At 41.7% G+C, this 22004-nt stretch overlaps 1 protein-coding gene across 1 annotated transcript in view; it reads left to right on the top strand.

Moving 5' to 3' along the window:
• Positions 1-22004, top strand: part of SNTG2 (syntrophin gamma 2) — a 1272125-nt gene that overhangs the window by 1993 nt on the left and 1248128 nt on the right. The gene's annotated exons all lie outside the window — the stretch shown is intronic.

Below are 22004 nucleotides of genomic sequence, written 5' to 3'. Positions count from 1 at the left end.
AGAGTCAGAGTATTTAACGTTTCAGTGAATCTAGGCTCAAATAAATATCCAAATAGGTACATTATCGAAGTAACTCAGCAATGGCAACATCCTATCTTCATTGCAACTCTTTATTACAAATTCTTATTGGGATGCAGAACCGCATGAAAGAAAATTTTTAGGTAACCATAACTGAATTTATATATTCAATTTTTACATTCTAAGAACATACAGTTAGTTCAAAGCATAAAGATACTTAAAGGTGTATGGCCTCATAAGGCATTAATGGAGTTCAGTCAATACTAACATAGTTTATAGGTACGTTATGACTTGATCATTAATGTCACTCTGTTATTATGTGGAGCAAGTATTTTATTCCACTAATCCCTTACTTCATTAACTCTGGGTATGTACATCCCATATACAGCCAACTTAAAAGCTGTGGCAGGTTTCTGTTATTAGTGATAAAGTATGCTTAAGGCACATCTGCATTTTTGTGGTGTCTTGAAATAAAAATGAAAAGTCATGCACTTCCTGCATGAGAATATTATCCGAATTAGCTTGTCTTATGTTGAACTGTGATGTTATGTTATGTTACATTAGAAAGTCTGGATGAGGTCTTTAGCATAATTTAGCATACTTGAACTGTAAGATTTATTCATTCATCATTTAGTTAATTGTTTTGATAAAAGCAACATGCCTGCAGGCAGAGGTCTGCTTGCGGATCAGTTATTTGAGTTGTCCCTCTTTTTATACTGATACTCTTTATTATAAATGTTCTAATTTAGCGCACATCTACCAAACCTCTGTTTGCGGCAAATACACCATATAACATAGACACCTATAGAAAACAAGCATTTGCAATGCCATAGATCTCGCATTTGTGACAGTTTGAGCTATTGGCATTGTAAATGACACTGCTTTTTATTAATGTGTTTGGAAAACCTGCAATCGCGGTGTAAGCACGTATTTGTACTTATAGTGCTTACTTGTGAGAAGCAAGGCTGGCAGTAACTGCATCTCTTTAACTGCCTGCCTTGCTTCTCATAAGCAAGGACTATAAGCACAAAGTGGGTGTTTACACAACGCTTGCAAGTTTTGTAAACACATAAATAAAAGGCATTGTCATTTAAAATGCCAAAATGCTCAAATGCGAGACCTATTGCATTGCAAATGCTTGGTATAGTAAGAGTTTAATAATTCCACTATATGCATTATGGATGTAATGTGTTTAAAGTGAAGTACTTTCCCTACTCTTTTTTAGACTACAGTAGGAATAGTGAAATGAACCTCTTTGCAATGCAACCCTTTCCCTACTGTTGCACTGTTTGGAATGGGAATAGTACATTTAAAAGCTATCTGGTGTGTCATCATGCACCAGTATCAATCTGCACAGTCATTCAACTTGAGTTTCAAGGATAAAAAACAAGAATCCAATGTTCGTTCAGTAATTTTTAAAACAGAGGCACCATGATTCTGAAATGCAGGTAAAAGCTCATCCAGGCTTTTATCCCAAAGCATGACAGAATCCACAGAACATCCTCTAAATAGGTCTGTGCAATGTAAAAACTCTATTTTGCGAGTCAGTAAACTATTATATTGACACAATATTTTTCTCAATGATATTTTTTTACCACAATGTGTCACTCATCTGGTCCATGTAAGCTCCTGTTCTGGGGAATCCAGTCCCTAACCTTCCATTATTTGCCTGCATACCATTTTGCGCAGGCTGCGCTATTTCCTCCTGTGTGCTGGTTGGTCGTCTGATCTGTTACATTCCCTTGGGGGCTACCCTCTGTTCAGGGCATTTAATCTCTCCTTAGGTCGGTATGGCTTTCTTGGGTTGCACAATCAATGCTATTGCTTTTTAATAAGGGTTGACCAATGCCATACTTGTGTGGATTCCTCCGGCATCTACTATGCCTGCTTGACTAATGTCCCCTTCTGAGGTTTAGTCCCTGCCACACTGGGCAGACAACTCAGATATGTGCTATATCTAGATATGTGATGGCAAAACTATTAGCTGTCTCGTGACATATATGGTTAAACTCCTCAGGACATGTTCTATGATTGCTCGTACAATTGTTGTTCTTCTCTCCACTTCTAGATTAACCAATTGCTTCTAGATTAACCAATTGAAGCATATATTATGTTTGATCATATAAAATGCTTTTCTCCGGATTAGTCTCTAATCTTCTGGTGTGGCATTCTAAAAGCTTGCGCCATGAATAGTTGAATAAGGCCCATCCTATGGGCTATGCTCCTACCAATGTGAAGCAGATTCCAGAGCCCTCGAGTCTTGACTTGAGCTCCCATCCTACCCCTAACACCGATATCGACCAACTATTGGTATCTGTTAGCAAGGTGGAAATCTCTCAGGCGGAGCAAGATCAAGTCAGCGAGAATGGAGCGTGGGCAACCTCAAAGGGAGGCGAGGAACTATCCCTAAGCATAATAGCACATGCTCAGATCCTACTGCGATAACCAAAGTAAAACTTCCTAGAGAGACTCCCATGCTTCAACCCACTAGCACCCCTGATAGTTTAGACTCGGTTAGGATCGAACCCCTCAAACTAATAGTGATCTCATAAACCTCAGCTCGCAATCTTGTAAAACTTACAAAGCCATGCTCGCCGCCATTAAAGATATGAATAACCTGATGTGCTTGTCTGAAAAATGGCTTGCAAAAATTGAGGTTTTTCAATCTTCCTCCCCTGAAACGCATGTTAAACGTAGCTCCACCACAATGGCGTTTTCTAATAGAATTTACTGTCCTTGCACGCAACTCAACTATCTGACTGATAGTGAGATATTATCCATTGCGTCCACATATGAACTCACCATTCAAATTAAGTTAGGAGAAAACAATAATATTCAAACTATTTAACTAACGCCTGTAGAAATTCTCAGGCTAACACTAGAAGGATCAATGCCAACAATCTTAGGAAAGTAGCATTAACGCCCGAAGAATCTCTGCCACCCTTGAGCATTGAGCAGAAACATTTTTGCTGTGCTCTACTCAACTGTTGATCAGCAAATAAACACGCAGCAGACATAGCCGACCTCATTCTCAACCATAAAATTGACATATTCATTCTTATGGAAACATGGATTTCTGACTCGTCGTCGCCCTGCCTAGACCTACTTGTCCCCCCGAAATACCAGATTTTGAGGCAGGACAGAAACATCAGAAAGGGTGGAGGCATTGCTTGTATACATAAATCTGACATTTCCATCACAAAAATACAGGCTGAATCTTTAGAGTCTTGTGAATATCTAGGCATGTCCCTAAGATCAGCAGATAACCAGAACTGTAAACTCCTTGCACTATACCACCCCCGGGTACTAAGACCAAATTCATCGACCAGTTGATTGAAATCATTTCTACTAACTCTAATCTGTAGATGAGTGCTATATTCTTAGGAGACCTCAACATGCATTGGGAGGATCATCATGATGACAATCAAATCACCCTGTTGAAATCCTTCCTGGATAGCCAATCCTTAGTCCAAGGATGTCATCTCCCCACCCACAATAAAGGATCCATACTTGATTGGATCTTAACTAAAGAGAAATCAATTGAGAACATTGTAATCACACCTGCGACTGGTTGGACCACCACATAATTACCTTCGAAATTCCCCTCAGAAATTCTATGTCGTCTACACAAGCTATTAAACCCAAAAAGTGGACCAGGGACATTAGAGAAATTAATACGGAAAACTATTGATCTGCAGCCACCCAAGAGCATGGTTGACGTCAACGACCTCACGCTACATTTCAATGAAACAATGTCCAGCATTATTGAGGACATAGCCCTGCTAAAACTGAAAAGGTTCTCGTACAAAGACAAAAACTCATGGTTCAATGGTGCCCTAAATGAAGAAAGAAGGTGCCTGAGACTAGCAGAACGTAAATGGCGACAACACCCCTCCTCACCCCATCTAACCTTACTGAGACAATACAGGAAAGCGTATAATAAAAGCATTATTAAATCAAAAAAAGAATTCTTCAGGAAAGAACTGGATAACGCAGTAAATAGACCTAGGAAACTCTTCAATCTACTTAAAGCTCAATCAAACAAGGCAGACAAAATTGCTCCAGTCATTTCCAAAACTAACTTAGGCAGCGAAGACTTCTCGGTCTTCTTTACAGACAAAACCAACTCATTGGAGAGGGAACTCAAAAAAGCTGCGTCTCAGTCTCAGTGATGCTAGTCTCATTGACGCTAGCTTCTTTAAAATCAAAGTCGTCTGCGCCTTGGTTCTCTATGGCATTACGTGAGGAAAGGAGCAGATGTAAAGAAAATTGGAACGTAATTGGCGTCCGACGTATGATTCCGCTGCTAAAATTATCTATAGAACTGCCTTAAAGAACTTCCATAAACTTAGGAGCGCCACCATGAGGGACTATTTTGTTGAGAAAATCAATACTGCTGAAAACTCTTCAAAGACTTTATTTGACATTATTATGAATTCTCTAATCCCCCAGCCTTGGCCTGCTCGATTGCCCCTAGTCAAAATGTGACGGTCTTTCAGATTTTTTCCATGATAAAATCACTAATATTTCATCCACATTCAATCAGGATGGTGTTCTCCCTTCGCCCGACTCTAAAGCCACTCAAGAGGTCGCGTTTGTCTCATTTAAAAGTCGATCCAAGGAGTCTGCAGTAGGCAGTCTTGCCCCCATTGTGATCAGCCTGCTTCTTTCTATTTAGAACACTTCCCTTCTCTCAGGTCAATTCCCCACTGTATGGAAGCAGGCTATGCTAATTCCAATCCTGAAGAAGGCAGACGCCGACCCTTTACAGTTTAGCAACTATCGGCCTATTTCGCTTCTCCCTAAGCCAGCAAAAATCCTTGAGAAAGTGATGTAGGAGCAATTAGCCAATTATCTTGAATCTAAACAACTTCTTCATGACTCCCAGTCCGGTTTTAGACCAGGCTTTAGTATAGAGTCCGCACTGCTTGAAGTGTCTGAGTCCATTCGGGAGTGAGTGGATGTGGGCGAGGAGGCCATGTTGGTCCTCCTCGACCTGTCCGCGGCTTTTGAAACCGTTTCCCATGACATTCTATTAGATAGAATGTGCAATATTGGTATTGAGGGTACTCCTCTGGCCTGGTTCAGATCTTGTCTAAGGAGTAGATCACAGCAGGTCTTCCTCCGGCCTTTTGTTCTCAAAGAAAAACCTCTGCTTTGCGGTGTCCCGCAGGGCTCCGCTCTTAGTCCTCTTTTCTTCAATATCTACCTTACTCCTTTAGCGGAAGTGGTTGAATCCTGGGGGGGTCAAAGTGATCTCTTATGCTGATGACACTCAGCTTGTGTTCTCCTTTAGAAATCACTCTGACGGCAGCCTGATCAACTTTTGATGCTGCCTTATTAACATCTCCTGTTGGATGACTACTAACACCCTCAAACTTAATACAGATAAGACCGAGGTCTTATTCTTCAATCAAAGTTCTCCACTTCCCTCTATATTGTGGTGGCCATCGGAGTGAAACCCCTCTCCGGTTCCAGTTCAAGCAGCTCGTAATTTGGGTTTCCAATTCGATAACGACCTGTCTTGCAAAAGCCAAATCAATGAAGTCACCGCAGCCTGCTTTGGTAAACTCTGCATGATCAGGAAAATTCTACAGTTTCTTCCCCTTGATTCCCGTAGGACTGTCATAGATGCCTTAATCACCTCTCACCTTGACTATTCTAACAGCATGTATGTTGGAGCTCCAACTTACCTGATCAAGAGGCTGCAGATTGAGCAGAATGCTGCAGCTAGACTGATTTGTAACATCCCTTATCGCCATTCTATTACTCCGTATTTGGTAAAGCTACACTGGCTGCCAGTTACTTGTCGCATTCAATTCAAAGCGCTGGTCTTTGCCTTCAGGGCCCTTAATAATCTTGGCCTGGTCTATCTGAGAAAAAGGCTTATACCTGTCCACTTCACCTGAGCCCTCTAATCATCTCCACCTTCTCTGTACCCCTCGCTTTTGTCTTTGCTGTAGTGACCGCAAAACTCTGGCACAGTCTCCCATTGGGCCTTCGGCTCATCACATCGGAACCACTGTTCCGAAGAAAACTGAAAACCTGGCTGTTTTCTAATCTTTAGCTGCGCTTGATCTCTCTTGTGGCCCGTTGTCCATAAAGCCGGGATACCCCTGTTGGGGGTAGCCGTGCGCTTTATTTGCTTCAAAAATAAATAAATGTTTTAGGAATGGAGGAGGCCTGGGAGATAAGGTGCTGGATGGACTAGAATTAGCCGAACCCAAAAACAATGCCAGATGGTCAGATTTTATACAGGTCAGCGAATTAGACATTTCAAAGATCATGGCGACCTCAAAACCAAACAATCACTACAACGATCCCCTACCGGCAAAATGCTGGTCCTCCATAAATCACCTGCTAATCCCAATCTGGACTAAGGTCATTAATGCCTCTTTGTCACAAGTTCAAATACCGGCCTGCTTAAAAACAGGGCAAGTCAACCCGCTCCTACAAAATACCGACTGAGAACCCCTTAGATCCGAATAATTTTAGACCGGTAACCAATATTGCCATGTTGGCCAACAACAACTGAGCCTACACATCTCTGATTTCAAGCTTCTGAACGACTGCCAATCCGGTTTCCGCCCAAACCACAGTACGGAAACCGCGATTCTGCACATAGTAGATGACGCTTTACTGGCTCTTGACCAGAACAAAACATGCCTCCTAATCTTGCTGGACCTGTCGTCAGATTTCAACATGGTGAACCATGCCTATATACTCGATCCACTGAAACTGGGATTTGAGGGTACAGTACTAACCTGGTTCAGCTCCTTTCTGGAGAATAGATCGCAAAAAGTCATTGTTAACCAAAACCTTTCAAGCGCAACCAACAATACTATAGGAGTTCCGCAAGGTTCAATGTTATCTCAGGCACTCTCTTATGGAAATACTCCAAAAAGCTAACATTGCTTTCCATATGTATGCTGATGACACTCAGCTGTACATTAAGGTCACGTCAACTGATGATATAAAAATAATGAACCTAGGTCTAACAAGAACACTTCTATGGCTAACCAAGAACCACCTAAAGCTAAATCCGCAGAAAACTAAATTCCTTCTGATTACTCCTCAAAAAAGCAAAACAATGATTGCAGAATGGTCCAACCTCATCACTGCACTAAAGTGCACTCCGAAAATTGTTGAGTCAACTAAATCACTGGGTATCATTCTGGACAAAAATCTGAACATGTCAACATATATCAACACAATGGCAAAAAACGCCAGGTTCCACTTAAGCTACTTACGAAAACTAAAACCTTTTATAAATAAAGCAGACCTCAATACAGCAGTTCAGGCATTGGTCATTTCAAGGATTGAATATGGTTACACAACCTTAGCTGGGCTCCCTAAGATCTCAACAGCCCCATTGAAAGCATGTCTTAATGTAGCCACAAGACTTAAATTGGGATCCAAAAAACTCAACCATATCTCTCCTCACTTGAAAGTTCTCAACTGGCTTCCTTTCGAAGCACAAATCCAGTTCAAGCTGGCATGCATCACCAATAAAGCAATACACAACAAATCTCCAGTCTACCTCACCCAGAAACTCACGCTTTCGGGAGGGACACGTTCCTCCAGGAGCAAAGCTGATCTACTACTGAAACCGGCGTATTTCTGTAAGAAAATAACTTATGACCAAGCATTCTCAGGGACTTGAACGAGAATTTGGAACGCCCTCCCCCCCGACATGAGAAGAATTCCAACCATTGCAACATTCAAAAAGGAAGCAAAATTGTTTTATATGAGGAAATTTCTCCCCTAATTCCCTACAGCTGTACTTTATTTATTTCATTCTGCCTTGCTGGTCGAATGTTCACACAAGCAGCTCACTGTACAATTTTGGACTTTTATATTGTTTTTTACCTCATTGTGTTTTATAGTTCTTGAGGCTTTATGGTAATCTATCTGGGAACACTATAATTGTTATTATACCCTACGGAATTGCCATTTATGTCTAGTAATATGTAAAGTTTTGGTGTGTTTAAATGCTCCTGTAAAGCGCTCTGATACCCTGTGCAGGGTCATGTTCACGCTATAGAAAACACTAAATAAATTAATATAGGTAAATTGATACAAGCCATCAAATTCAATGGCAGCTCCCTTTACCTGTGTGCACCTCAATAGACCTCATACTCAATGTTGTTTAGAGTGGTGTATCACACAGACCATGGAATCAGCATGGATAACTGTGTATTTTCTCATTTGTCAACCCATAGAGAGACACCCATAGGGAGACATAGTCACACAACTGTGTTAAAGCAGTCTGGGCTGCATTTATCATAAGTGCATGACACCTAAACACCACCTAAAAAGACGCAATGCATTCACACACTTTCCTTACCACGAATACAATAGCATCTAGTAACCATCGTACCCTCACTCTTTTTCACTTCACATTCTTGCATAGGCGCAGAGTAAAAACATGTTAGGCGCACAGTTTTAGTCCTCGCTAATATTATCATCTACTACTTATATATGTCACTCGACTGACAAACCCTTTCCCATCTATCACACTTCAACTAAGTAGCATGCTACACACCCACAAATAAACTTTAGTGGCTCCTCAGGGGTATGAAGCACTATATACCTGAATCTACAATACAGGTCTTCCACATTCGCATCTGCAGCTCGTATGCCTGGTGCATTAAATGGGCAGGTACTCTCCGGTACCAAGTACATGCACTTCATTAATTTGAACTCCTGCAATAAATGTAATATTAAAGTACCGGCACTTCTCAGGAGCAAACAGATAATCTAAAGAGTTAGTGATTGCACTTCTAAATTTCCATCTAAATCACTGCCTATCTCAGTATGCAGATCTCACTGTAAGTGAAATCTAATTGCCATAGAAAGAATTCCCAGAGAACAAATTAATAGCTAATATTGTGGATTGGTAAAATTCATCAGGTGTATTTTTCCTATTATTTAAAGAACGGTCTGACTCGTAGACGCTAAAGCTATTCAATTTTCTTGTTGACTTTACTTTGTGTTTTTCCAGTTGTTCCTGCACTTCACTTTTGTTTCCTGATATCTGCTCAATACGTCTTTCCTTTACACTGAGTGGTATGCAAGATAACACCAAGGTTTCAGATAGCTCTGAAAAGTATTCTGACAAAATAAATAGACCAGTGAACAGTGAAACTTTGCAGAATTCAATCACTCCCTGCCAATATATTTTTTAAAGTCATGGACCAAAGTCCTGGAGTGAGGGAAAAATGATAAATTGCATACCAATGTCTTGCCATAAATAGGCTGTATTTTCAATATATTTCAGTGTCTAGCCGTAATGTAAAATATTGTACAACATGACTTCCAAAACCTGTGCGTTTATCATTACATCACGCTCTGTCTTCCTGCTCCCCCGCTCTTGACCAAGGTATTAATTTATAGTCATTTCATTAAATTGTGATTACTTGAAACTTTTCAGCTGCTTGATATAAAGTGAAGGGGCTTTGCAGAATGTAGATTTTCAACAGTTCTACTGAAAAGAAAATCTGGATTTTATTAAGGACACGGAGGCTAAGATTATGCAATCTCCTTTTATTGCCAGCTCAAACAGCAGCAACAATTAACAAGAATTTAGAACGTTCTAAACATTCTGAACATCTCTATGAAATCCAGCACCAGGCAGCCATCTTCCTTCTTTTATTCTGCGCTGTGAACAATATAAATAACTTCAAAAGAAACTTGATGAATAAATGCAGGACAAGATAGGTTCCATATCCAGAACTGGTACTTTGAAAAAGATAAACAATATATTAGTTTACCTGGTAGGGTAGAGGAGGGCTAATCTTAGCCTCCGTGTCCTTAATAAAATCCAGATTTTCTTTTCAGTAGAACTGTTGAGAATGTACATTTTATGGCATGACACGAAGGCCAATATTATGCAAGATTAAAGTGCATTCAATACATTATCAATTACATTGCACATAGGTTTAAAATAGCAGCTTTTAAACATACTTTCATTAGACCAGTCGGCTGCTCTTAAAATGTCTTGTAAACTCCCTCCCAAGGTAAAAGCTTTGGAGGCCGAAGCACCTCTAAAAGAATGAGCCCCAAAAATAGAGGTGTCTTCAACCCCTTCAATCATGACATCTTTAACACATCTAGCCAAGTTAGGAGAAGAAACAGGTTTATGGGGACTACTGTGAGAAATAAGAAGTTGAGTGACACCATTCCTCAAAACAAAGGTTCTCCTTTCATATTCTTTTAAACATTCCACAACACACAGATTAGGATTAGCAGGGAAGTAAGGATGGAAAATGGTCGAAGAGAGGGTCTTAGTCCTTCTTTTAATGTAAAAGCAAACTCCCTCGGGTTGAAAGACTCTACTGTTAACATCTAAAGCTCTAACATCAGAAGTACGTCTAAATGAAACAAGACAAAGGAGTGTTGTAAGTTTATAAGAGAGTTTTTTAAGAGGAAGAAAATGATTATCATCCCAGTTGTCTAGAACCTGAAGGATCAATTTAACATCCCAAATGGAGGAGTTCTTCGGAATGGGGGGTTTAAGAACCCTAATACTTCTCATAATTCTCCTTGTCAAAGTATTTTGACCCACAGGAAGTCCGTCTATCAGGGAATGGCCTCCAGAAATAGCGGATCTATAGATGTTTACTGGTCTATAGGACAAACCAGATTCAAACAATTCTGTAAGGTAATTTATGATATAGACTACATCAGTTGAAATGGGATTGATATCCTGTTAAATACACCAGCAAATCCATGTATTCCTTGCCAATCTATATGCTCTTCTTTTGCCAGAAGCCCATGACTCAGATATGAGTCTGAAAGCATCTGGCTAAAGGCCAGGGATTTCCCACTGTCTCCTGAAATCCTCCATGCTATTAGTGTGAGGGAGCCATCTTCTACTAGAGGGTGAATCTCCCCTCGAGGGCCCAGAACTAGGGATTGGAATTGAGGAATCAGTACAGAGAAGTCTATTGACATTTCTAGAGTAACGGGGAACCATGCTTGAGATCTCCAAAGGGGGGTCACCACTACTGCTGTTTGCCTGTATCTCCAAGTGTGAAGAAGGAATCTGGGTAGCATGACAAATGGAGGGAAGGCATATGGCTTCAGACCCCTCTAATCTTGTAAGAAAGTGTCCACTCCAGTTACATGAGGGTCTGGTTTCCAGATGAAAAATTGAGTCAATTGAGTGTTTAGTCTGTCTGCAAAGAGATCCATGTCGAAAGGGCCCCATAAGTGTTGGATGTGGAGGAATATCTCTCTGTTCAATCTCCAATTGCTGGAGTCTTTGAAATTTCTGGAGAACCAGTCGGCTACACCATTGCTCAGACCAGCGATGTGTTGAGCTAGAACTGAAATCTCTTTGCTTAAACAATAACCCCAAAAGTCCTTTGCTAGCTCCGCTAAATCTTTGGTGTGGGGTCCCCCCATTTTGCTCACGTATTGGACTGCCGAAATGTTGTCCATGCGAAGCATTACACAACATTTGATCTTTTCTTGAGTAAAGCTCCGGACTGCGAAGGAGCCTGCTAGGAGTTCTAAACCGTTGATGTGCATGCTCCTCTCTTGGTCTGACCTGTGGATGAGTTTCCGCACTTGGCTCCCCATCCCTCTAGGCTTGCATCTGAATCTATGACAAGTTCGGGTTCTTCCCCGAAGATTGCTCTCCCATTCCAAGCATGAGCGTTTTTGAGCAACCATTCGAATTCCTTCCCTGAATCCTGATCTAGAGAAAATATTTGGGAATATGAATGATTTATGCGAAGGCATTTTCTTTTTAGTATTTGTAAGACTCGGTAATTAAGTGGGCCGGAGAATATGGCCTGGATGGTAGAGGATAGAAGACCTAGGATTTTGGCTAGATCTTTTAGCGTAAAAGTTTCTGCTAATAGAACTTTTTTTATTTCGTTTCGGAACGTTTTTAGCTTGTCTCTGGGTAGGCGAAGTTCTGTTTGGAGGGTGTCTACAATGAAACCCAAGAATTGTGTGTCTTGTGCTGGTATCAAGCATGATTGTTTTTATGTTTATCACAAAACCTAACTTTTGCAGTATTTCTATCACTCATTGGGTATGAAGTGATATGATTTCTTTTGATTGACCCACTATTAGAATGTCATCGAGGTAGATAATTAGTCTTACCCCTTTTGCCCTTAGCCATGCTGCTATCGGTCTGAGTACCTTTGTGAAGCACCATGGGGTGGAGGATAGGCCGTAGGGGAGGCTAGAGAGTTTCCACATTTTGTTTTGCCGAGTAAAACGGAGGTATTTTTGGTGAGGAGGCCAAATGGGGATAGTAAGGTAGGCGTCTTTGAGGTCTAATCTTGTTAGCCAATCCCCTTTTCTCTTAGAAGGTAGATCCCCTCCATTTTGAAATGGCAGTAAACTACCCATTCGTTCAAATATTTTAGGTTTATGACGGGTCTCATCTCTTTGTTCTTCTTCTCTACTAAAAAGATGTTGCTGACAAATCCCCCTCTGGGATGGGTTGTCTCCCTGATGGCACCCTTGGTCATCTTTCTCTCAAGATTTGTATAACTCACCACAATTTTCAAAATGAGTGTGTTGTCTTTACAACTCAGGTAGAAACAGAGTGAAAGAGGTCCCCAAGAAGCTGATAACCAGCAATTATCAGCCTGGTTTTCACACGCCTGTCCCAGTTCACTCTATCCCACAGCAAGAACTAAGGGGCTCATTATGACGTCCGCCCGCCATCATAACAGGGATGGGACCGACCTCCAGACATGCAGTGGTCCCACCTGCCTAATTAGGATGCGCCTGCCATGCAGCCCTTTTACCATTGCAGAGAGCGCTGCTGGCTGAAGCACCATCCGCAATGGTAAAAGGGCATCCACAGTATTTTCCTGCACTACGTGGCAGGCACCATGTAGTGCCTGCCACCTGGTGCAGGGAACTGCAGGGGGGGACCCATAGGGGGTTACCATGGGTACCCTCCAAGTGCACCCCCCATCCCCATGGGGGGCCTGTAACAGGCCCCCAAATCCAATCCCCTCCAGTCTGTTGCCGCCATGGAAAGGCTTTGAAAACACCCACATCATATTATAGCTGGCCCAGCTCCACCGGCCGGCAACTGTAACGATTGCAGACTGGCAGAAAAGCGGCGGACGGACTTTCCGTCTGCCGCGATACCCACCGCCATCATATTATGGCCGGGGTATTTCTCAATACAATGGCATGATGGACGCCACCGTCGGCTCGGCAGTGGCGATCGTTACACCATTGTAATGAGCCCCTTTGTTCTGGAAGAACAAAATGGTTGCACTTATGTCACTAGCCTAGGAGAGTGCTTCAATGGTTTGCCCTTAGTGATATGTGCATAGTAGTGGTCGATGGCATCGTAACTGCTTGGTATGTGTTGTTTATCCTAATTATGGGTTTTAACAAGAAACAAACATATGAGAAACCAACCAATGACCCCCTTTGAACTAAACAAGTGTTTTAAATTACTTGAGCATTAATTCTGTAACTCAGTAAGGGTGTGATTATCTCCGTTCTAAAGCAAAAGCAACTAAGGAACATAGGATTCAAGTAAAGAAAGAAAATGGATGACAGATGCTAAAATACGTGGTACAAAAATTGGAAGCGGTTTAGTTGCAAAACAACAGTAGGCTCTCAATTACCAAAGCTGGAAGAGGAACAAAGAAACCCCTTGACTGACATTCCCAAGTAGAGATTCTGTGTCACATTGGGATCTGGTTAACACTGACTAATCTCTCTCCCTCTGCTGTTTTCGGGGCTGTGCAGATGGAAAAGAGCTGCTTATAGGACACACGAGTATAAAAATTATATTGCTTCACAGTGAAGTAAAACAAGGTGAAATACATATAAATGATAAAGCACAATGTGATCTAAAAAGAAAATATTTTCCCTTCTTGCAAATATATGTGTAAAGAGTTGCAAAATGTGGCACAGTGAATGGAAAAAGTGAATGTTGAGCTGGTTGAACATGCATCATGGAAACATGTCACCCCCCACGCAGAATTTAGTGATGGATCCAAGTCTCCCATATCTCAGAGTGGGTTATCATTTTTTTTGCAGATGTATATAGCGCAAAAATGACCCGAAGGTATCAAAGCGCAAAATCGACCAGAAGGTATCAAAGCACTTTACATGAGCGTCAGTTGCATTACAGACAGACATGTTCATTGTTCGGCACAAGGAAATTAAGTGACTTGCCCAGAATCACAGATGTTTGAGCCACCGACCAGACTCAAACCATGTTCCCCAACTTCTAGGTCGTCCGCTTTAGCCCTTAAGCCAAATCTGGTCTGAATAGGGATCCTGGAAGGGTTTGGCTCTCCTGCACCGTCTAGGGCCTGTTTTACACCCTTGGACCTAGGCGAATGCCAATGTGTGTATGCATTGCCAGCAGTCTGAGAGCAGTGAAGGGCAAGTTCCCATGGTGGTGGGAAAGCACAGATGGTTCTTGTAAGCAAGTGCCAAGCTGAATCTGAAAAGTGAGTTATCTTTAACCATGTACGTTTCACTGGAGAAAGGTTGAGCATGCAAGAAGTGGAAGCGCAGCGTCAGAGATAAACAGACCAAATTCAAACTGAAGAACGCGCTGCAGCTGCTTCAGTAGCACTGGAAAGCTTGTTTAAACAAGAAAAGAAGTAGTCCTCAGATGAAGACATCAACATCTAAGGCGTAAGAATATAGTAGTTAGGTTGTGCTGTATCCAGCCAAAGCGTTAACAAAAAGGATAGACATAAAGGGAGAATTACCCAATGGCTAACAAGTTTTTGTGAAGGACAGTAAGAGAGCCACATAAAAAGCTTTCTGGCAGCAATGGGAGGAGTTCAACTGCTAAAGCATACACAACAGGTCAGTCGCTTAGCACTAGCGCAAGCGCTGTCTATGCTTGACCTAAAAAGACATTTAAGAGAACACCGAAAAGAAGGTGAATATTTATTACAAAGAAGTTAAAAGGATCACATTTTGCTTACTGTATTTCTAGCTGAAGAGGATGCTGAATGTTGGACCCGGCCTGCAGCACATTTTGTGCCGTCCACATAACCACTAAATGTACCCTTAGAACATGTCTCAGGCCTGATGTGGCTGCCCGTCTGTTCAGTTTTAAGCTGCCATATCAATGTGGCAAAATAAACCTTTTGAGTGGCCCAAACCTTTCTTTTTAATATATATAAGTCACCAAGAGAGAGGGACTGGACAACTCTGGGGGCAGGGTGTAGTGTTTTTAATAAGGTGGACATGACCTTTAAAGTTTTACATGTCCTAGTAATGAAATACCCTTACATTCTTTTTTCAGTAGTGCAATGTCTTCCCCTCCTATAGGATAACATTGGAGTTACCTTATTAAAATCAATAAGTTGTAATTTCCAAATGGGAACAGGCAACCAGTTCATATTCGTTGTTTTGGGATTGTAATGAAAAATTCTCTGCATGGTAAATTTGAATTTTACACTACAATTTTGAAAATGTCACATTTAGAAAGTTGGTATTTTTCTGCCCTTCAGGCTTTCTCTGGGGCATATGACTGGGTGTAGCTGACATTTGGGTCTTGTGCATTCCTCCTAGACCGCCACACACAATATAGAGCTAAGATGGGCCTGGATGTGCCATCACTGGCAGGATGGGAGGGTGCAGCTGGGCACCGCCCTACTTACACTTTAATAGGCTGTTTCTGGACTCAGGCAGGGAAAGCAGGAAGCCTGTGCACTTCAAAGAGAATATTTAGAAGCTTCTCCCACCTTCCAAAGGAAGGCACCAGGTGTAACTATTGGACTTAAGACACCACCTCTTCAGTACACTTCGGGACCTGTGGATACTCTGCCAGGAAGCATGTCTGTTGTGGTGCGGGAAGGACTGAGACTCTGCTTGAATTCTTCTCTGAATGACTGTTGCCTTGCTGTGCTGACCTTCTGCCTGCTGCCCTCTTGTCTTGGTGGGATGGACTTGACCTGCATCTATTGAACCCAGGACCCCGAAGGGATCCAAAATCTAGTTGTCTGGCCTCCTGACTTGACCCTCAAGGAAAGAAGCCTGCAACTACCATTAACCCATCACCTGGACTCTGCCATCTGTGAGCCTATCCTGCCAAGGGATGACACCCCAGACCTGGAATCTTAGAAGTGGGCCTATGGTACTCAGCCAGCCTCAGTGAACCCAGCAGAACCTCAGCGGCACAACCATGAGTAGAACTGACATGTCACCTCTGTTGGATGGATCGACTTGGTGCAATGACCAGCATTGTCTTCACAGCCCATGGCCTCTTCAGAACCACCATTGTGCGATGTACCCTTGGGGCAGGCTTCTTATCTCTCATTGACAACAGCCACAACAAAGACACAGAATTCCCCATTGCAGCCTCACAGTTCCTCACTGTGCAACATATCCTCAACGCCGGACTTCGCATCATAAGCTCCCGTCCATGGGATCCTTGCCCATGATACAGGACCACTCATTGCAGCCTTGCTGCACCTCGGAACAGATGCATCATCTTGGCTGTGTGATGCATGTTTGACACAAATCCTCTTGATGCTCAGCAAACCTGGATTTCAGGTACTGTGTTCAGCGTGCCTCACTAGGTCCCTATAGCAGGCTCCATTGGGGTCGTCCTGAACTTGTGACTTTGTCCGAGTCCAGCACAACCAGCTATTCTCAGTTTGTGTTTTGTGTTTTTTTGTGCGATTTTAACTGGAATCTTTAAACTTTCATATTCCAGTTCTAGTGACTGGATTTTTGATTTGTGTTTTGTTAATTAAAAATAATTCTATTTATTTATATTGGCAGGCTGTCTTACACTTAATTATGGTTTGAAGTGTTGCACGAATACTTTAAACATTTCCTCTAAGTTAATCCTTGCTGCTCTGTGACAAGCTAACAGAGTGTTTAGCACAGGTTAATTTAGGACTGGCTTGTGCCTCAACCTGCTAAGGATTGTGGTTGCTGCTTGACAAGGGCTCACACCCCAGTCGACCAGCAACCTAATTTCTTACACTGAAAATGTTCTAATATGATAAATATTACTAGTTTTAGGAAGACTGGGAAGACCCCGGTGAGCGCAGAGGAATTAACATCCTGAAAGTATTGGCATAGATAAACCTGTGGATGATAGTCATATCTTAGTTTTGTAATCCTGTTTAAAATGGAAAGCCTAATGTCATATGATTTCAAATGAAGAGGATATCAGTCTAATGGCAGCATTTTTGATGAGTTATAGGCATTAGAAAAGCTTTAGAAAGGACTGCCATATATATTGAATTGCCATAGTCCACCTGCAATTGGATCAGGGCATTCATCACTGTTACATGTCATTGCTGTCTATGGCAGATAGCATCTTTTTCAGAAATTGCAGGTTATATACTTGACCAAATTCTGCAACCGAGCTGAAGAGATAAATCTGGCTCAAAATATATATGCACAGGTCCTTCATGCTTTTAGTAGGTGCTAGGGCAAGGACCCATACTATGTTACCAGATGACCGTCTTCTAGGTAGATATCTGCCCAGTGATGATAAGCAGATCTATTTTTGTTATGTGAAGATTTCCTTCAATCTTTTAAGGCAAAGAGAAAAAACTATTTGTTAAATTTCCACCTGCCTCTTTTTCTTGCCACTGTTGTAAGATAACTCAAGGGGTGCCCATGATGAAAGAACACTAGCATTTTCAAGAAAACATTATGTCTTTCATTTTAAGCTTGGAAGGTGGTTCACCCACACAGTTCACTCATTGCATGGCTTTATCCCCAAGGCAGGCAAGGGAGGTCTCTGTCCATGTACAAGACGGCTAAACGTAATCTTTCTAAAAATATATTCATGGGGTCTAGTGTACTCCAATAAAACTCCTGTTTGATCAAAATGTTTGGAGTGAGTGCCGGGTTTCACTAGCAGTGATAGGCAGGTGGTATTGTTTTTGTGTGATGAGAGAATGGAAGTTTAGGAATTTACAAGGGCCTGGTTTACCAGAGCCAGAGCCTTGATTCATTTTAAAGCCCCTTATATCCAGGGAACATGTTATTTATTAATGGCTTGTTTTTGGGATGTTTCCTATTCAGCCATTATTATTATGATCATTATTAATATTATAACACATAGGATTCTGCAATCCCTGTATTTAAAACCGGCCTCTAATTCCTTTAAAATCAGCAACTATAATACCTTATTACAGATGAGTTCGGACATCACAATACATGTTGCTAGAGCGAGCAGGGAGGTGAAAGGCAGGTCAGAGAGCAGCCATTTAAAACAACTAAAATAAAATGTTGCTTTACTTTCTTCTGCTCATTTTTTATAACACTAAAGTGAACACCAGAAGTAGAACTATATGGCAACTTGTTTATTTTTTTGTACTCTTTGGGAAATTATAGGAAATTTAGAATCTTTCAGCATTTTTCTGCTGTACACTTAAAAGCAAAAAACCTGATTTGTATTTTACTGCTACTAATATCTTTTTTCAACAACTAGGTAACAGCTTTTTTGATGTGTTTAATCTTTGACAATTGACTCTATATTTATTCTGCATGATTGCAAACATGCTCTCTCATTAATATGAAAGAGCTATGCACGAAGGATTTAAGTGTTTTATTGCAAGTGTGATGGTGTCACCATGTATTATAAGGGATAAAGTACCCCCTACTGACTGGACAGGATAAGGATAATGCAAGTGTTCTATAACTTTACAAAGGAACACAGATTTCGGCCTCATTCCTCTATATGGCCATGGAATTCCACTGTGACATGCAATTTCCTTATAATGTAAGGCAGGGGATATTTTATCCCATATATTATTATTATAGAAATCCTCATACACAATGTTTTCAGCACAGTAATTTTGATTAATGAACTGAGAGGCTCTATTCGCTCATGTTAGCTCTGTTTATGTGCTTTCTCATCAATATCCTTCACCAAAGATGCACATTTTTTACTTTGCACTTTCATTGTAGGTAACACCTTGGGGCTCGATTACGATGTTGGTTGGAAAGGCTCCGAACGGCATTCGGCACGTCCAAATCCGCGTTGAAAGCCTTGTTTCCGACCAACTTGGAAAGATTTCTGATCGACCAATTACGATGGTTGGAAACCATCCGACTGTCCAACTCAGTTCTGATTCACATTCAAACAGCATTCAGAGACACCGAATTTGTCTGACCCAACTCGTACGTCTCTATGGACCGCATTTCCGACCCAGCGAGTATGATGTGGGATTCGGACAGCCTTTCCAAATTGGTCTGTCTGATATGGATCGGCTGTCGGAATATGACTTTGGGTGCCCGTAGCAGGCCCCCCTTCACACTGTGGTCTCCCATTAGGGCCTGTGGAAGTAACCACAGGATCCCTCTTTCCAACCATGCACAGTGTGGCAGGCACCATTGGGTGCAGGGTGCAATATTTTCTGTAACCACCCCTTTCTTCAATGGGAGCCTGTGTGGTTGCCCGGAACACAGGCTCCCATTGTAGTCAATGGGGACCCAACAGAACAGTGTTTGGAAACAACATAATTGGTCAGTCAGACTCCCCGAAGCCGAGTCAGTCAGACACCATTCCGAAACCAAGTACCGACAAACATCGTAATGAGGCCCTAAGTTATATTATATTAAAATAATCTACTATCTAGAAAAAAACATATTTACCTCTACAAATGAGGTCAAAGAAAAAGTTATATCAACCTGGCATGAGGTACTAGGTCCCTAAAAACACAAACATAAAGAATGAATCTCCACTGAGATTCTCTGAAAAAATCCAAGACAGAAAAAAAGAAAGCTGCATTCAACACCAAGTTGCAGTCAACTCCAGCTAAACAAGAGCAGAAAAAGCAAAAGCTCAGGGTGAGTACATTGAAGCCAACAAATAAACAAGAGATAAGTAAGGGCAGACAAGCAAAGACGGTCTTGCCGTAGAATCCAATGAAGCAGCACCCTATTGAAGCTTGAAAGAACTCTACAACATAATGAGGAAACTCACTGGCAGAGACAGCAACCCAGAAAGACCTGTTGAAGTCAAAGCTAGGAAGACAATATTGGGTAACAAAGGCCAACAACAAAGATGGTTGAAGCACTTTTAGTAACTGCTGAAATAGCCCATGCTGAAGACTGTAAAAGACATACAGTCAGCCACCCGATGAGGACTTGCCAATCGACTGCACCAGACCAACCATAGAAGAAATACATAAACCTTCAAACGTCTGTGAAATGGGAAGGTGGCAGGACCTGACAACATTCCTGCAGATGCACTGAAGGGATATATTGAAGCAAACATGGTCTACCACATGTTTGAGAGGATCTGGGAAGAGGAAAAGGTGTTATTACAATGGGAGGAGGGATTGGTCATCAAGTTTCCCAAGAAAGGTGACCTGAGTGACAATGCAAACTAAAGAAGTCTAACTCTTCCAACCCAAAAGTGTTCAACAAAGTCATCCTAACAGAATAAAAGAAAAAACAAAGCTCAGCTGTGAGACCAGTAAGCTGGCTTCCTCAAAGGTATAGTCTGCACAGAACACTGGACATCATCATTGAGCAGTTGATGAAATGGAACTCCCACTTCTATGTCAATTTCATCGACCATTAGAAGGCATTCAGCAGTGTGGACAGAGAGACCATTTGGAAACTCATAGGAATCATTAGGAACTCTTACAAGGGAATGACCTGCACGATAGTCTATTATGGACAACTCACAGAAGCCTACCAATTGAGGACTGGAGTCCACCAGGGTTGTTTGCTCTTGTATTTTCTTTTCCTGCTGTCTATAGACTGAAACATGAATATATCCACAGCAGAGAGAAGAAATGAGAACAATTGGACTCCTTGGATGCAGCTCGATTACCTGAACTTTGCAGATTACCTGGTCGTATTCTCCTATACCCTTTAGCAGATGCAAGAAAAGATCAACAATGTGGCAGCAACATCAGAACAACTTTGGCTCAACATCCATAGGGGAAACCAAAATCCTGAAGGCTAATAAGTCCAGCACAGTTGTAGTCACGCTTGCAGGCAATGCTCTGGAAGAGGCTTAGGCCTTCACCTACCTGGGCAGTGTCATAGACAAGCAGGGCAGAACATAAGCTGAGGCAAGAATCAGCAAAGCAAGGATTGCCTTCATTCATCTAAAGATGATCTAGGTCCCCAAGGACCTAATGTGGCTATCTAAGTTCAGGCTTTTTACCACCAACGTAAAATCGGTCCTTCTGTCTGGAGCAGAAACTTTGGGGACAGCAGTGACCACTACCAACAAACTCCAGATCTTTATCAACACCTGTCTGAGGGAAATCCTGCAAATCCAATGGCCAAACACCATCAGCAATAATGGCCTAAGTAAGCAGATTTCTCAACTCCCTGCCCATGAGCAACTCATTATTAGATGCTGGAGCTGGATAGGTCACACCCTTTGCAATCCCACATCAAAGACCACCAGACAAAACCTGGAACCCTCAAGGGAAAAGGAAAAGATGAAGGTCAAAAAGCACCTGATGCCAAAGGCTTTAGGCTGACTGCAGGCAGATGGGCTCCACCGAGATTCAGATTGAAAGAAAAGTTGAAGAAAGATGGATGGAGAACCCTGGTTGATGGCCTGTGTTCCAGGAGGCATAAATAAGTTTGACTCTGATGTTTATGCTTCTCAAAAAGTTCTAATAAATACCACTCAGTGAGTCATTTTATCACCTGCCATTTTAATCCACTCTAGACCTGCATTTCATACCAAAGAGCCCTAATGTTTATTTTGCCAGACTTAAAGTGCAACATGATCCTTTCTTATTAGAAAAGTAGATGAAGAGGCTGTAAGTTTAAATTCTTCCTAAGTCTTTGGCTTGGTCTCTGCCACTATTAGGATGCAGGGGGAGATTACAAAAGCTTTTGGGCTTAATATACATTGATGGCAAAAGCAAAGTGCTGCATTTGCCATTACACTTGTTAAATTCAACCTTTTAATTCATTACAAGAACGGAGGCTACATTATGCATTATTCCTTTAATGCAGTCAAAGCAGCCACTTACATCACAATATTAAAAGGTTTTAGAATAGAACAATAGCAACAC

This window comes from Lissotriton vulgaris, chromosome 6 (assembly GCF_964263255.1).
Source record: "Lissotriton vulgaris chromosome 6, aLisVul1.2, whole genome shotgun sequence".
Classification (NCBI taxonomy): Eukaryota; Metazoa; Chordata; class Amphibia; order Caudata; family Salamandridae; genus Lissotriton; species Lissotriton vulgaris.
This window is presented reverse-complemented; position numbering and strand designations above follow the sequence as displayed.